An 18,588-nucleotide genomic window follows, 5' to 3' on the forward strand; every position below is an offset into this window, starting at 1 on the left:
TTTCTTTGGAACAACTGTTTCAGATTAAGGATCCCTATACAAAAGTAAAGCTTTCTTTGTGCAAAAACATGAACATTCTGACAAACTGTATAAACTATTACACTTGAAGAGGCCTGGGTAGCCTCTTACACTACTGATCTTATATAATGCAAGGAGCAAAAGAGAGATTACTATTAGAAAATTACTTTTGAGAGTAAGGCGACAAGAAAACCTACCCAAGCCCTGAACTCAAGAGAGAAACTTGAGTTTCTAAGCCTTCAAACAAAAAGAAATTTAGCATGGCCATACAGAACTGCTGGGCTACATTCACTACCCATCTTTGCTTCATGTGACATGGGCACATTTCTATTTTGCACAGGATACAAAATAGGAAATCTAGAGTAGTTTACAATTCTATCCCTGTAGAAACAAATTAATTAGAATCTCTAGGGCAGAGCCTCAAAATACAAAATAGTGGGGAAAGCAAGTAAAAAGGATGAAGAGAGCAAATAAAAGGAAAGCAATAGAGAAGAGAGTGCATTAAACAGAAAATAACACATCTGAAATATAAAAGAAATAGAGGTTGTGGTAAAAAGACACGGGACAGACAGACATAAAGAAAAGGAGAAAGGAGGATTATAGAAATGGGAGAAGACAAAAAGTGATAGAGAAAAAGGCATACAGAAGGGACCGCTTAAAATTTCAAGAAAACCCAAAATCAACCACCTCAAAAAGCCCATATAAACAACAAACTGAACGAACCCCAAAAAACAACCACAGCTCTACATTCCTTCCCGAAAATTACTCTAGAAACCAGAGCTGGAACAAAAGTAAGTGAAATTAATTTCACTGGCTAATGAAGTTTCATTTTCATTTGATTTCATTTTAGGGTTCAACCCTGTCTCCATCAAGCAGTGGGATTTTTTTGCCAGAACCTCTCAGCTCCTGTGGGATTAAGCTGAAGCAACGCCTGAATGATTTTCTGCACTGAGACACCTGAGATACTGCATACCATAGCATCAGCTCTGGATTTGTAAGGATGACTAGTCTTCACTAGGTAAGAGAATTAAGAGGTAGAAAACCCATCAAGGTACTGCCACCATGTATATGAAAGAATGACTTCTCTCCCTAAACTGAGTCAGCAAGCAATTTATTATGCTATAAAGTACCAATAATTCCTCTATCAGCTGTCAAAAACTTACTCATCACTAATTTTTTTTTTCAATTATGGACTGGCAGAGAAATTAGCAAAGGAATCACCATGAAGTGGATTTTTGAAGGATTTTTGGGAGAGATGGTAAGATGCTTTGGGTTCCACTTCCCACCATTGGGAATATTGCACTGTTACAACTAAACAACCACTGGGATGGAGAGAAAAAAATAGCAGAGCCCCTCAAAGAATTTATCAAATCACTTATTAGAATATAATGAATATTAACAAAAGACAGTACAAATGCTCTTGAGAATTGAGTATTCCTGGGGTTTGGATCTCTTCTTCTAGGCTGTTAAGGTTGCTAGGGAATTTCACAGTTAATGGTGTATTTCCATATGAATGTTGCAAGGAGGGGGAAGGGTTTGCAAAACTGAATCTTAAGCACTGAGATCTCTGTGTGCTTCCAAGAGAAGAATGTGATGTTCTTGTAAAGCTGAAATAAGAAGCTTTCATATTTAATAACAGATTATCAAAGATTTTTAGTAGAAAAACATACACAGAAAATCCTTTATGAGGCACTGTGACAAAGAACTTGCTTCTCTTACTGTGGTTAGAACACTGCACCAGACATGCCATTACACACATGCTACGGTCATAGAGTAGTCTGCAAACAAGAGCAGCTTTGTTTTGCTTACACAGATAAAAACAACAAATTTATTTTGTTTTAAACAGATTGTATGTCCATTTTTCATAAACAAATAGAAAGCATATTGCTGTGGGCTTCCCAGTGACAAATACACTGAGACATCAGCAAGTGACAACATACTTTGTACTCTTTGACATGGATGAAAGAATTTAATTCAACTTTTCTTTGTTCTACCTGGAAAGAGAAACATCTGGGGAAAATACATTTTAGCCCTGTGTCCTGAGAATGACTCTTAAATGATGCTCTGTCTGCAACTTCATCTCCCTCCTTTTCTTTGCTAACTTTGGGTGACATTGGTTAAGAGTGGCCAAAACTGATAGAGGGTCCTTCATTTTAATGAAAGTAGATGATTAAAGGACAGAAATAATAAACATCCCATGGCTAAAATGGCAGGCACTCAACCTTGCATCAGAAAATCCACAGAGCCATCACCACTAAAGGAGAACCTGCAGAAACAAGGTGAGGTCAGCTCCATGCTCACACCACTACCATAATCATTTATCTGGTTATTTTCCTCATCCTTTAGTATTCAAAACATCCCAGTTCAAGCAGCTCTTATTTATGCAAGCATCCAATAAATACAGACACGCTTCCATTGGCAACTGCTGTGACAGTTGATCTTCACCCCACAGTATTATCTTAATAAACTGTCTCTCAGCCCCAGGGTCTTTGTTCTCACACAAATGACCCACAGTTGGTCACCCTGGATCCTACACAAAGCATGATGAGCCCAGGGGTTATATGAGCTAATTGCACAGTGACTGCAAAAATAGCATGCATTTCTTCTCTTCAGCAACGTGTTCTTTCTCTACTGAAAACAATTCAAGTTAATGACAGAACTATATATCTGGATAACTCCATCATTACTTAATGTTACCACCACATGAGTTTGTCTGCATGGTATTTGACAAAGAAATTCAAGTTAAACAGCCTCCTCCAGAATGAAGATAATATTGGATTAATTATGTAACTTGCTACACATTTGGAAAATGAAGATGAATTTCCCTCTTATAACCTTATTAAAATCCTACAGAATAAGAACCAGATTGTAATCTGTTACTGAAGTATAACTCATAAATATCTTTTGAATTACACAAGATTTAAATCACTGGGGATCTGAATCTGGCCGCATACATCTTAAAAGAACATTTGACTCATTACTCATGTAAACCTCCATGAACACATAATGCACAGGAACTAATTTGTTTTCTAGGACAATTCAACATTCTCTGCCAGAAGAACCCATATTTTGGTACTTCTAATATACTATGTTATTTTTATTGGTCTACGTGCTACTTTTACTACTAGTTATGGAGTAAACATCTGGAGAAAAGCAGAAACTAGGGTCTAATGGACCCTTAGTCTTTTCCCCACATGCTTCCCAGAATTCAGACAACTTTCTTTCTCTGATTGAAGACAGCAATTGGAAACACTGCAAGAAGTCCACAAAGCATTTACTATTAAGAACACAAACCACAGACTACCAAACTAATTTTGTAACATGATTATTCCTCCAACGTGGTCCAAAACTGAAAGCATACAACTCAAAACACACAAAAAACACAGTAGCTGAGTTGTAAGTCTCTAGACAGTAAGATCTACCATTCTTTTAGTTTATTTTCAGGGGTGCCTTAACAACTTGGGATACAGCTATATAAGCTTTTAGAAAACAGATTATTTTCTCCCTAGCTATGCTTGCTTCATCATGTTTTTGCATCAGCGAGGTCTGAACCTCAAGTTGTGTTAGCATGGGATCATGAACGACAAAGTGAATTTATCAAAATGTCTCAAGCCTAACTGTGCAACACGGAAGAACACCCCATACTTACCTGGACAGAGAAGAAAATTTTCAAGCCTGAAACATCCATGTTCAACTGGCAGCATCTCCTACAACTCAACTGCCATATATTCCACTGTTGTGACACAAACAAAAAACAAACACAATCCACAGACTTATCATGTGGATTTCAGCTTAAGTTGGGAAACCATGCTCCTTCTGACTGTCTCATTTCCTGTTATCCCCACTCACTGTAGGGCTTGGTGAGGATCAGACAAAAAAAAGCTGGAAACAACCATGCAACAGAATCAGTTGCATTCTTTCCAGGCAACACGGTTGCATCTATCAAATTCTTAAAAACACCAACTGATAAAGCCCCACAGTGTTCACACAACCAACCCATGCTAGGGTCACTCTGCATCCTTGACACTAGAAAAAACTTTCTAAACTTTCTATTTCTTGCAACATACTCAGGCAATACTTTTTCTTTACTCACTGTGGGCATTGTAGACTTTTTCCTTGTAGGTCAGACTTCTTCCTGTTCTCCATCTTCACATAAAACATTTCATCTTGCAATTCAGTTTTTATAGCTACTGAGACCTCCTTCAATATTTTCTCAGATATCTGATGAAGAAAGTTTCCATCTGAACTAAAGCATTACCAGGCTGTAGCTGCTGGAAATCCTTCTGAAACCATCATTATGTGCCTTCCTAAGATTTCCACCTCCCTGGGGAGTCTCTGGGGAATTTTTATATTTATATAAAAACATAAAAGAATTATACAATGCAATATAAAAAGTCTTTACAGAAGTCACATTCAACTTCTGTTTAAACCAAGTTGCATTACTGAGGACCACAGTGTAGAGGCAAAAGTGAAAATAAAATCTTCCTCAGATGATGTCTATGAGTAACTGAAGGAAAGAAGCATAAACACTCGTTTTTGTTTCCAGCCAACTGCTTATCATACAGACAGTTCTCTTTCACCAAGATGAACTCAGCATCAGGACAAACCTACCTCAGAAGTTCTCATTTCAATTTGTTTCTCCTACTACTACACTTGCTCCTCAGGCGCTTAGAGAATGCCTCCTTGTTGTACAGCCATCCCATGACATCCCTTAGAGACATGGCTGGGAGCACTAAAAAGGTCTGCATTTTGTCTTGCACGGATGCTTCTAGCCACTTTCTGAACATTTTTCATATTCACTAAACACCTTGCATCAACAGAAGTGCTGTTTCATTTAGGTTTGAGTTTTGAGTTTTGCATTGCCCTTTTCCTTCACTGGTTTAACAGTGAGCTAGTGAATTTAAATGTCTTTGAAAGGGCAGTACATACAGGCTGACATCTCACTCTATATTGCTCATTTTGTATTAGCATGAAAGGAGGTTTCTCGCCAACTCTGAAGTCTTCATTTTCATCGTGTTTAAAACATGAGTGGCTCTTGCTCTTTGTCCCCCCAATAACAAAGTGATTCCTCTAGAACACAGTTACATTGAAGTGCCACTGAAACCTATAACAGTGACTTCAGTGATCATCACAACTGTACTTCAATGATGCAAAGGTTATATCAAGCTTGAAGCTACCAAGGTCAAAGTTGTAGTTCAATGATGCAAGGGATCTCATCTTCAGGATTATCAAACTGCTTTCAATTCAATATTCAGTTTCATCAGGTAGCCTGTCTGACACTGGAGAATCAAAATAAACTTATTTTCCTCATCATTTCAAGATGACCACAAGTCCTTTCTGCCTAGCTACTCATGCAGCATTTACACTTGAGGTACAGAAGAATTGTTTGATTACAGTGAATTGACTGATTCACTTCAAACTACTCCCTCGATTCTTAGGCAAGACGAGCCTGAAAAATATTACTTTATAATTTCAGTTTTATTTGTAGTATATAACACTGAACAGAATCAAGTTTGTTAATGCAGAAAAGGTAAACACAGGTGTCAGACCAGCAAGTTGGCCTTATACCAATTTGCCCATCAGATGTGCTGCCCACTTTCAGCTTGGAATAAATGAAGCCTGGTCTGACTGCACAGGTCTCCCTTCTCTCCCTTTCCCATGAAGAGTGGATTACATTAAGCAGCCACTTGGTTCTTTCATTGTCAGCAAGGCTTCTTTTCCTTTTCCCCAGAGACTTCATGCAGTTATATAATCTCCCTTAGTATTTTCCAAGAAACTGAAAAAGAAATTCCAATTTTCCAGCCTCCTTTACTTAAAAAAAATGTTAATAGTTTCCTTTGTGGGGTGAATTTACAGCTCCCTTCTCTTTTGTAAAGGAAACAATATAAACTACACATTGCATCTCTTCTGTAAAATGATACAGAAATTAAACAAACATATCACAAAAAATAAAACTGAACAACCCAACAAATGACAAACACACCATACCTAGTTTCACAAGCCTTTACGTAACAGTGTTAAGCTTACAGAATTGGCAAGAAACTGTGTAGCTAAGTAGATTGGCAACAGCACACTGAGGCTCTTGCTCAAGCTTCACCCAGGTCCCTCTAGGAGCTCAAATGGCATGTTCCCTCACAGGCTGTCAATGAAACAAATGGTAATGGCTCTCTGCTTCATATGAAATGGGAGATTACACTGCAGAAAATGATTCATCAGCACACACAGTATTTCCTCTTACTCCGAAGATATGAATAAACTTGAACCAAAAAAATGGCCAAGGGTGCCTTCATTTGCTAAAAAGAGATTAACCACAGAGATGCTCATTTTAGGCAAACTAATAGAAAGACAACATATAGAAGATTCTAAATCAAATGCACTTTCCAGGATCTTTAAATCACCAGCTTTCTTATGGAACAGCCTGTCACCAGTACTTCCACTTTTGCTCTGCCTGAAGACAGCAGAAGCCAGAAGGGTGTGTGCATGGACAGACCACCCATTTACAGCCAGTAAATCCACAGAGTGTTTGCTCCCTATCTGCCAGCAGAGGACCACAGCCACACTGATGTGTCTGTAGCCATACCCCCCTGTGCTGAGATCTCAGTAGATTTCACTGCTGAGCAAAGGTCCCACCTCTGAGAAAAACTACAAACTAAGCAGATCACTTATTTAGAAAATGCAACTTTCTCTTCTGAGTTATGCCAACATCTATCAGAAGTCATCAGAAGAGATTAATCCATGGACCTCTAACACCAAAATACCTCTACCACTGCAGAAGGAGAGGGAATGCTTCCCTTGGTAGAAAATAGCAAGCTCTTATTCTACATACAGAGCAGCCACTGAATTAGGATATAACACAATTTCACAGGATGTCAGACTAGCAAAATATTAGGAAGCAATCTGCTGCTTTCAGATGAAACAAACTTATTTGTCATTGCTGAAATACTTCTTATAAGGGCAGAAGAACCAGTGCTCATTCTAAGAGCATGCTCTCATTCTGGTTATTGCAATCCACCTCCCTAAATTCACCCCACGCCTTTATCAGCTCCTTCTATTTCATTTCTTCTTTGCTTTCCTGACAAAATGCTTCCTAAAAGGAATGAATAAATCTAAACAGAATTGTTAAAAATACTATTAAATCCTCACTGTATTCTACCACAGGCAGAGCTGTTATGTTCTGAAGCATTTTTACACTGTGTGTAGGGCACAGGTCCCTTTAAAACCTACACAGAGACAACCTGCCATACCAGAATAGTTGTGAATTATCCACTCCGGACATGGAGAAACTGTTCCTCCACAAGTATTGTTAAGATCCAGTATACCAAACCTCACATCCTAAATGGTAACACTACGTTAAAAGTACCTGTATAAAAGCACTTTAAAGCCTCATTTAACTTAACTCTAAAAATAAAGATCTATTAACAGAAACATGTTGTAATTAAGATTACTGTTGACCCAGCTTCTTCCTGCAAAAGGGAGATAATAATCTTACATTTACCCAGTACCTTTCAGTCTAAACTATCCCATCCAACAAGCCTGATCTTAGCACACTTACACAGAAGAGTGTCATTAACATACACAAATGAATAATTTGTCCACAAAAAACTGTCCCTCTAGCAGAAGCAATGCATTAGCAATCAACCTCAGTCTTAATCCTTATGTTCTGCCTAAAAAACAAAACTTCCTTCAATTTCGCTCCTTCAAAATGAACCTCTTCTCAGATGTCCATCACCAATCTATCTACCAGCTCCCAGAGAGAAGCCCCAGCAAGGACTGAACCTGGCTTAACTCTCAGAGGACTTCTATATAAGCAAAGACACCTGAAGTGTATTGGGAGTGTACCGGGTTTTAATAGACAGACCAATTTTTTCCACATTACACTGAACACAGAAGACCTAAACCTGTCTTTCACCACTTCAAAACACTCCTTTCTTGCACTGTCAAGTACTTAAACCAAAGGTCAGTCTCACCAACCCGCTCAGCCCAGATATCCCAGATCAGCCTTCCCCTGTATGTGATACTGCTGCAGGATTACTGTTTTAATCATTAACATGCTAAGAAGGGTTATTCTGAATCACTTGTTTTTACCTTATGGTTACCAAAATAGGCCTTGTTTAAACAGTTGGCTGTCAGGTATCCATAAAGCACAGTAGAGGGAAATCCACCTCCTCCTCTGCAATTGGCATGGCTGTTGGAAAACACTCCCTGAAGATATCAGTCTGCACAACATTTTTTTTTCTGAATGTTTGCTTCGAGTAACATGAATTGCAATAAACCAAATTTATTAAACTTCATTACAGGAAAAGCTGCCATTCCACAAGAAAGCTGCCATTATACCTTGAACCTGCACATTCCCTGGCTAAGTCTTCTCTCAGTTTACATGCATGATGGAGACATTTAAACCAATGCATCCTTGGAAAGATCATCTCTGTGTCTCTCCCCCTTTCTCAGTCTCTCCCAGAAAACACACCACTGGTGGCAGTGGTCATCAGGACTTGCACTGCACACTGACTGGCCAGATCACAGGAGACAGCTGTGCTGAGATCAGGGCATTGTGATGGGGGGACAGGAAGGAAAGAACAGTATCTGCTATCCATCATTGCACCTGGTGGCAGTAAGTGTCCTCAAATGATAAAAAACACTGCAGAAACCGACAAGAAAGAGAAAGCTGTCGCCTCTGTGCCCTCTACACCACCTGAGATGCTCATCATTTCCAAAAGGAAAAATAAACAAATTAAAAACCCATAGCTGTTTACTAAAAAATCTACTGTAGCTAATCCTTGTACATCCACCATCCCATCAATGACTCAGCCTGAGCCCACATGATGACCCTGTTCTCAATCCTGCATTATAAAAGCACAAAACCCAACTGTCTCAGCACTGGAAACCAAGGCAAGGTTGGCTAGCCTGGGATCTGACCTCCTGTAACCTTCAGGTGAAACTAGAACAGAACAGAACAGAAGCATGAAAATGGGCTGGTTGATCCTGTACTTCACCTCCCTGAAAATGCAGGATCGCCTTCTCCAGTACCCCTGGCATCAATTTGCCTACTCTAATTTTAAACATCTGAAGAGTCATGGGGGGCTTGCACTACACCCAGACTACTATAAACTACAATACATTTTTCTATTACTGAGTTTTGGCCCAGAATTCATCTTAAACTTTTATTTTATTCTCTCACATAAGGCAGGAAAAAAATCTGACTGCTTTGACTAAAACACATTTCAAACACAGACACATAGTTAACCCATCTCCCCATATTCAGTCCCAGACTAGAGATGTCTATTTTTGAGTATTTCCCTTCAAGCTAGTTCCTCCAGACCCATGAGTATTTTGTTGCTCTTCTCTGAGCCTCCATTAAATTGTCAATACTTTCCTGTTAAGATGATATTCAGTTTTCACGTGTTCATAACAGAATCTTATAAAAAGGAAATACCACCTCTTTGTTCACTAAAATGTTACCTTTCTCTTGACAGCCTAAGCACAAACCATACTTTTCTGTAATTAAATCCCATTCCAGACTCATTTATTAATTCTCAATCTCTTCCAGCATCACTATCATCCACCAGTAAGTTCCTGATTTGATACCCCTTGCCCCTTGCCTTTTCCCCATACTTGTTCCCTTCACTCTACAAGCCTGGAGGAATTGTCCTGAAGTTGTTTACTACAAAGCAAAGACATTACTTTGAAAGGTTTTGCCCTATTCATCAAAGCATTTAATTACATGCCTAACTTCCACCTTAACTTTCTTAAATCCAGTTTATCTCAGCAAGTAGAGATGAGCTTAAGCACACACTTAAAAAAAAAAAGTTGGGTGTGCAAGTCAGTGCTCTGCTGAACCAAATCCTCAGTTTCTGTAATCACTTGGATAGTCTGCTTTCTGTATTTGGCAAGAACTGACAGCTCAGTGATTAAAGGTAACAGGATTTTAAAAACATAGCCTCAAGAGAGTCCAAAACTGGCATCAAGCTTTTGTTCCTTTCTTAAAAGAAGAACTGGAAATAAATACCTAAGTATTTATCCTTTGGTACAGTAATCATGAAGCCTATAGGTTTAAACACGCAGTAAGTAACTCTATATTCTCATTACTTCAGTACCCACTTTGAAAAATAATCATAAAAGAAAGCCTTGTGAAAATTTTGGAAAGGCTCGTGTATCACAGCAAGATATGCAGCACATTCCCTGGTACCTCATTAGCCACAACCATCACTGTGCAGTTAAGAGACAGAACAAAGCTGTCCATTTCTTAATTCCTGTCTCCTAAACACCTTTAAATGGAATGGACATAACTCACAGTTCCACTTAAGATGATCTTTAGTGGAGACAAGGGAGAAGAAGGTCTTTGGATTGGGCCATGGCTTGGCTGTCTCCATCAGTGGCCAACCCACATTACAGCAGGGGAAAGCTTTATATTCACTACCAGCAACAAATGCAGTTGGTGTAAAAGGAGTTTCGTGAAGAGTATTTAAAATCACTTCCAAATGACTTCCATTGTTTATACACAGAATACTTCATGACCTGTCTCCCCCCCTTGGTTTTTTGTTTGTACTTTTTGTTTTCTTTGCCTTCTCTCATTCTGCTGCCTGGCAAACACAGGCAGAGGTGAAGTAGGGACTGTAATTAGGCAGCCATATCAAGCTTCATCTGTGGACTACCTAATTGTAAGATTCAAGTTTTGGGAGTAGTGCCATCTGAGAAAGAAACGGAGAAGAAAAATTGGAAAATGACTACTTCCTCTCAATCCATAAAGCCTTCCAAAATTCAATTAGCATGTTCTAAAGTAAACCATCCACACATGCTATGGCACTAAAACGTGTGATTTCAAATATAGACAAGAAAGTAGCTGCTCATAGATATTTATCAGAATTGTAATACTCTCTGACCATTCCACTTCAACCCTTTTTATTCAAGTGGCATCTGCTGTAACCCTTTTGTACCTCAGTACTTGAGATGAACCAGGAAAATACCTATGGGCAATATAAATAAATTGTCTGTGACTGCGCATGGGATCTCTTAAATAATGCTATGAACCCCTAAGTCACCCAGAGAACACCATTCGCATGCCTAGCGTGAATTCTGTTGTTTAATAATGCATACTTGACTAAGTTTGCTGTCTTCCCCACAGCAAATTTTTCTTCTGATTTTACAGTGTTCCAGACTGGGATAATATTTTCACTTTCACAGAATCACTGATGCAACCAATAGGAAAACTGCCTCTGTTTCAATTTACTGTGTGATGTCTGTAAATACTGCTGGATAGCGCAGACTTGTAGGTAAAACTCGGCAAACACCTTTTTGACATTTTCTCCTATAAAAGAGAGACAAAAGCATAGAAATTTTTCTGCTGCCTTGTACGTACAACTACACATCCATGCCTGCTCAGCTCCTTTTCCTACAGTAGCTCAGCATCTCCAGCAGCTTCCAGAGCACAAACACCTGCACTCATCCTAGGTCAGATCTCCAGCTTGCACTAATGGATTTTTTCAGATAGATGGCAGTGCACAAAGTGCATCCCAGATTGATTCAGGGTCGAGAATTTCAGTGCCATTTCAGCGCTCAGGCACTCTAACTAAGGGAACTACTGCATTATCAAAAGCACTTTTAGAAAGATGACGGCTCAGGACCCAATCCTGCTGCACGGTGATAGCACTGATTCCTTGGAAGGGCTGAACTGGGTGCCAAGAACGTAAACATGGCAAGGAGGCACTCAGGATTTTACTTTCCACTCCTAGGAGCCACAAAGGATTTTTCTTCCAGTATATTCTAACAAACATAGTTTTAAAACACAAATCTAAAGGAAGACTAACAACACAAAATCCAGAAAGATATTCAATGTTAGATACAGGAGATGATATATCTGATTTGCAAGGGTCCATAATAGCACAGATTTAGAAACAGTCCTGCAATAGAAACAGACAACTCCAAATCATTCTCAATGGCAAAAATTCTACCTAATTTTGTGTCCTCTTAATTCTAACAGACATTATTATTAAGAGACCAGAGTGAAATTTTAACCATTTAACTGCACTTACCCCAGCAAATCTTTCTCACAAAAGGCAAATATTAACTAAGCAGTTGAAACAAATAGCAGTGAATCTCCCAGCACAATCAGTACTTCAGTATCTACTACTTGGGAATTTCGACATACAGCTATCATGATGTGGAAGCATCCACCACCGTTTTGTTTTCTGTTTGCAGTAGGGGGTTGCTAGGAAACAAAATGCTATTGTCTGATTTCATGATCTATTGCCTGGTTTGCCTGGCAATAAAGTCTTCTAAATCTATTACCAGATTATTTTGTATTTTACAGCGAGATTAAGACTAACATTAAAACAGATGCAAACAGAGAAAAGCAGCAAAAAATGCCTCAAAATTCAGGGGAAAGTATGTATATATTCCAGGCTGAGGAAGACAAACTATACCGAGGAAAAATGAACTCAGGCAATCTGGTGATATTTATATGTGCACACACTCACACGTGTATCAGCATTCCTTGACTGTATCTATAGTTTTGCTGACTTGTCAAAGACTCTCTCACTTCCAAGGATACAAAGCGTTCTCTTACTACTGGAGAGCTACTGTACACTGCAAGTTCTGTAAATACCACATGCTGCAGAATGCCTGGTGCAGGCAAGCACACATGCCACCGTAATTTTTGTTCTTGGAATTCAGACCTAGGTTGTTTCAGTGCCTTAATTTCTTTACACAATCTTTTTTTTCTTTTGTCTTGTACCTTTGGACATATAGAAGAGTCAGAGACAATTCCCTACTCTCCCTCTCCCGTTGCAACATCAATAAACAAATTATCAAGTAGAGAAATAAATAAAAGCATCAGGAAAAGTGATCTAAAATTGAAAGCCACAATAGCAAGTTTCACTTATTTTCGACCATGGCAAGTCTTTGCAAAATGAGCGAATAAACGATTATGAGAACCAGGCAAATGTGGGTGCCCACCAATGCATTCCCACAACAAAACAGGAGACCTCAAGTACAAAAAACAGACTTAAAAGCTGACAGATGAAGAGAGTTCAGCACAAAGTCATAGAGAAGGTTTGAAATAAAACCTGCAGAGTAGTTATTATTCTTTTATGTATATCTACAATTTCACACCATGCACAACATGCACTATTTCAAAGTCTTTTCAACTCACTTATTAACACCTATGCATTTTATCACTCCATTTTAAATTTGAGAAAAAAAAAGAATGAGGTTCATTGCAAAAAACCATCAAAGCTTTTGAGGCATTACAGCAGAACTCCCAGTGATAAGAAAAAAAAGAAGCAACAACACACAACATAGAAAATGCACAGCTCATGGGAAGGACCTGAAAGCTTCTTGCCTCACCTGCTCAGAGATGGATTTATTAAACCTCTATAGTTTCTGATAGTTTCCTATCAGAAACTAGGAGCCCCCACCAAACCCCATTTAGCATTAAAGAACAAAAGAGTAAAACGCAAGCGAGCTTCTTCTACCCCAAACAGCAAGCTACTTCTAGCAATTAGATGAAAGCAGTGGAAGATGGACATGACCCACAGCCAATCCCTCTCCTCACCAGGGTCGAACACGGCTGTTCCCCAGCTGATAACCCGCTACAGTAACACTGCTAGTTACAAAACGGAGCACAGCTCTCGGTGACACCGGGATCCTGTCACCTATAGCTTCACTGAAACCTGTTTTAAAACACTCTCTCAAGGAACGAGGAGAAACGGGAGAGGGATGGGACAGTCTCCTCCCGAGCTGCCACCAAAAACTGTTCTGCCAACTGCAGGAGGGCTGCCGGCAACATCTCAGCCGCAGCCACCCAGCTCCTAGAGGGAAGGGGGGCAGCGGGAGGGACCCGAGCTCCGGCCGCCCTGGGTGCGCTGCCCGCCCGCCCACGCGTGTGCCCCGGGGGAGGCTGCCCAGCGAGGCGGGGGCAGCGCCGGCCGCGGGAGCCCGGTTCTACCCGCGCTGCAGCAGCGACTGCAATTAAAAAAAAAAAAGGAAGAAAAGAGAAATAAATAAATAAATAGCCCGCTAGCGGGAATGGGAAAATAAAAGCCCAGCCTAAACAGGCGGACCCCAAACAACAACAAACACCGGGCGCCCAGGAGAGCAAACTTTCTGACTCACCGGGAAGAGCCGGTGCCCGGGGGGTGCCGGGCAGCGGCGGGGGCGGCGCGGGGCCCCGCGGGAGCGCAGCCGGAGCAGGAGCCGGGCGAGGCGAGCGCCGCCGGCGGGGCTGGGGCAGCGCGTCTCGCCCCGCTCCCGTCGCCCTCCCTCCCTCCTTCTCTCCGTGCCCGTCCCTCCGCAGCGCCGGGAGCTGCCCGGAGCGGGCTGCCGCCGCGGGACCGCCGTACCTACCTACCGCTGCCGGTGCGGGGCCGCGGAGCAGCGGGAGCCGCCGCCGCCGCCCCCTTCGGCGGCTGCCGGGCCCGGCGGCGCTGCAGCAGGCGGAGGACGCCCCGCGGCGGCGGGGAGCGCGGGGCCGGGTGCGGAGAGGCGGCGGCTGCCGAGGCACGGGCAGCGCGGTGCTTCTGCCTGTCCGGCTGTGTGAGCGGGCGTGTGCTTGTGTGTGTGTATGTGTGTGTGTGGGGAGGGATGCTGCAAGGGACCGAGGGAAAATTCTCCCCTCCAAGCAAAGCCGCCGACAAATGGCAAGGCAGGTGTGCAGGGGAGGCAAGGCTCCCGAAGGAGGAGGAGGAAGAAGAGGAGGAGGAAAGGGGAGAGGGGCGGTGAGAAGGGCGGGGAGCGCACAGCCGTCACGGCGTCCCGGGGACAGCGGCCCCGCCGGGGAGGTGCCGGGCGCGGCCCTTGGGGCGGGCTCTGGGGCCGCACGGAGCGGGATGAAGCCCCGCCGCAGCCGCGGGGAGCGCTGCCCGCTCCGCCGGAGGGGCGGGGAGGTGGCGGAGGGTGGGCGGCGGGGAGCGGGCCCTGCGGAGCCGCGGGAGTGCGAGCTGCAGGCACCCCGAGCTGAGCATCCTGCCGCAAGTTTTCCCCGAGGCCTCCCTCACCTCAAACGGTTCTTGTGGCAGCCTGTGCGGCTTGATGAGCTGCACCCCATCCGACGGGATCGGTGCTTTCTTTGGGAATCCTCCCGTGAGGAGTAGTCTGATCTTCGAGGCTTCCACCTACCCTTTAGCCTGGCTTTGGATCAGCACCTTTTAGGGAACACCCTTACCTAGAGGGTCTGGTTTTTTGCTTATTCATCTCCCAGGCAGGAGACAAGTGTGGCAAGAGCACCTAACCTCACCTTTTCATCTGGGAAGCCATGGGGCAGGCGGCCGAGGACAGCTCTTCCCAGGACAAGGCGCTGGGCCCTGGGGTGCTGGCAGCAACAAGTGCTTCCCCAGAGCCCAGCGCTGCTCCCAGAGAGGCCGCTGAACACCTCGTCTGAGAAGAGGGTTAAGGAAGGCTTTTGCAGCGGCACCTCTGCTCCCAAGGACAATGCTGGCTAATCTGAAGTCTTCCTGCTATTTGAAAGGGGAAAACCTGCTTCTTTCCTGGCCTGAATTACCATGCAGGGCTGCTGTAAGCAGTCCTTTCCTCTGTAGAGATGGTTGTGATTTAGTGCTGGAGAAAGCCTTTGTATGCTCATTTACAATGTGTTTCACCACACTTCTAGGTGACGATTAGTTGGCAAGTGAAAAGTGGCTGTGGCTGAAAGGTGGAAACTAACATCAGGTATTAAATATTGCACACAGCAGCTATGATTTCTAGTGGTAGGAAGAAAATCCGATAGAAAAATCTCCTGCCTGTTATTTTCTACAGTACTTCTTTCAGCAAAGCAGTATGGAATTACATCCACAGGTGCTGGGCTAATTATGTATGCTTACCAGCCCATCAGTTTGGGTCTACCAGTGAGCACACTTATGCAACAGAAGCAATTTCCACACCACTGGGCTCATCTGATTTAAACAATACTGGCTTGTGTTGCCTCTGTGTGTAGTTTTTTTCCCTTGGCTGGCAGGGTTAGTGTCACAGCTTTAGTTTGAGAAGTGACAACAAATAATACTGACACATATTATACCAAGAAACACAAGGACACACATGGAGGACAAAATAAGGAAATTATTGCACTGATTTAGGTGAGGAGCAGGAGCCACTCTTGATCCAGCTGTGCAGCTGTGGACTATTTATTTCCTGACTGGTTCTTGCTCTGCTTTTTAGTGGTAGATAGCTGAATAAAGAAAAAGTCACTGGAAGAATTTCTGTTAAATGTAGCCCTGATGAAAGTAAGACATAATTATAGTTTGGGAATCCTCTTCTAAGTTATTTACAGTAAAACACATCTTTTCAGTCTTTTAAAGCTCAGCCCTGTTCACCCCTAAGCAAGCACCTTTTGAAAAGCACACAGAAATCCCATGGGGAAATTAATGCACAACTTGTATGTCACCTGTAGTGTAAACTAGCTTGCAAAATCAAGGACTAATAAAAAAAACTCACAGAAACTTCAGGGCCTGAATATATTTCTGAACTGTATTTCCTTTGGCTGTGTTAAACTTGCTTCTTCATTTCTTTCTCCTAACACTGAATGCAATTGTACTTAGAAACACAGATAACAGCAACAAAACAAGGTTTAACCTCTTGTCAGTTGCATAAGACTTGGTTGATATAAAACAGAGGTAAAAGAAAATATTTCTGCCAGTATTTGCCTTGTTTAATGTAATTGAATGAAGCATGAGCACACTTGTTAAGGTTATTTCTTTATTAAAATTTAGGGTTGTCCCCTCCTTTCTTGCCACAGAACTGCCTGGACAAGTCCAAGCACACAAACATGGGTGCACAAATCTGCAGAAGAAGGTGTTACTGTCTTTACTGTATTTCACTAACATGTTCAGCATTTATTTTTTATTTGCAGGTTGGTACAGAGATGAGTTCCAACCAAGACCTCACTTTGTTATGTTCTGAATAGCTCTTGGGAAGTTGCTGGCTTGACCCTGGAGACTTTACAATCTAATTTTTTAATAACTGAAGGATTTTTTTTTTCATTTAAAAAAGGACTCATTTTAGCTGTCGCATAAGCATGCATTATATCCCAAGACTTCAATCGGAGCTGCACAGAAATATCTGAGAGCACAATTAGGCCCTCTGGACCTTTTAAAGCTTCAAAAATAGTCATGTGTAATTCCTTCTTCTGTGGATCCTGCAAGCTTTAAGAGAATTTTTGAAAGCTGTAAATTCCTATTTATCCACTAAGAGGCTCACGGGCAATCTTCCCCTAATGGAAATAGAACTGTAAAGCTGAAACATTAATATACACAATATGATACATTAGGCAGGGAGACTCCTTGGAGCCAACAAGAGGGCACAGCGGCTGTGCCACGACAAAGCCACAGCCAAGCAGGTTCACTCCACTTTCTTTCCTTCCTGCATGGGGGATTCACTATCTGACCTAATATCATTAGTAGTGCACAGTTCTCTCTTTAAAAATTAAAAAAAAAAAAAAAAACAAAAACAAAAACCAAAACCAAAACAAACAATAAAAACCATCTGACCTTTGAATCCCTCATCTGCATTGGCTGACAGCCGGTGCTGGGGAATCGTAGGGCACAGTTTGGTCTCAATGCAAGACAGCTATTCTTCAATAACTACGCTGTTAATATGCAAATCTCAGCCCTCTGCCAACTGTAATCTCCCGCCTCTGATTGGCTTCAGTGATGAAAAAGATCCAGGTTATTCGTTAGCAGGGAAAATATGCTCTCCAGGTTCCCTCTTAAGATGAAGCATTATATATGCAGGCTAGCGACAAACAATAACAAAGCAAGACAAAGAGAAGCCAAGAAAATGGGATTAGAAACACAGTAAAAGAGAAAACTGCATTTAAAAATTTTCCTGATTCCTTTTCTTCCTAGCTTTCCCTCGGGAGTTTTGCCAGTGACTGCAGATGGGCCATTTTTTTTTTTTTTTCAACCCTTGTTTTCTACATATGATGTTGCACTCAAGTTCACAGCAGAAGATTTGAATTTGTTCTGAGAACGTGATTTCTGTATTGGAAGGCATGCATGTGTCTGTCTTCCTGAGTCAGCTTTGTTGGCTGGCAAACAGAATACTAGGAGGCAATGTATCAACATGTATTGATAAATATCTTGATACCAAAAATGGAATGGAGCAATTGAGTAACAAGCAGTCCATGATTCAACACTTCAAAAGCCATTGCAAAAACCAGCCACCAACATCAGCACCAATGTTGGCTTATTCTTCACAGAAGGCCAGACTTAGCTAACCTCTGAATATAGCAGAATGTTTTCTGTAAGACATGAGCTGATGGGAATGCTCATGCCAACTAAACTGTTGAGACAAGCAGTTCATTTTTCCATCAGTGTCTGATACAGCATACAAGACTAAGATGTGTTCTCCATTACATGGTATAAAAATTAAATAATTCTACCAACTCTGGTAGTGTTAAATTCTGAGGAACCTTTGCAGAGCTGGGTTGGGTTTAGGAGTCTCCAAAGCAGGTGTGCAGCCACTCTGCTCCTTCATCTTTGGCTTTATTTTGTGAATTTTCCTTTGTTCTTGTGATTCACCTTTCCTGAAACATAACACGGAGCGTTGTATTCACTCCCGCACAGATGCAGCCAGCTCTCCTGA

General features: G+C 41.9%; 1 protein-coding gene across 8 annotated transcripts in view; it reads right to left on the minus strand.

Annotated features, from left to right (window-relative positions):
• Positions 1–17,534, minus strand: part of ENOX1 (ecto-NOX disulfide-thiol exchanger 1) — a 362,160-nt gene extending 344,626 nt beyond the window's left edge. For 2 of the 8 annotated variants that reach the window (XM_030971239.1, XM_030971146.1), the window contains exon 1: positions 14,363–14,764. The gene's annotated coding sequence lies outside the window, so the exon portion shown is untranslated. Of the gene's footprint in view, positions 1–13,359; positions 13,971–14,127; positions 14,186–14,358; positions 14,765–17,492 lie in introns of those variants that run through there. The other 6 variants (XM_030971057.1, XM_030968220.1, XM_030969081.1 and 3 more) reach the window with 6 other exon arrangements.
• Positions 17,535–18,588: the final 1,054 nt, after the last annotated feature.

The sequence above is a fragment of the Camarhynchus parvulus genome, chromosome 1 (genome assembly GCF_901933205.1).
Source record: "Camarhynchus parvulus chromosome 1, STF_HiC, whole genome shotgun sequence".
Lineage (NCBI taxonomy): Eukaryota > Metazoa > Chordata > Aves > Passeriformes > Thraupidae > Camarhynchus > Camarhynchus parvulus.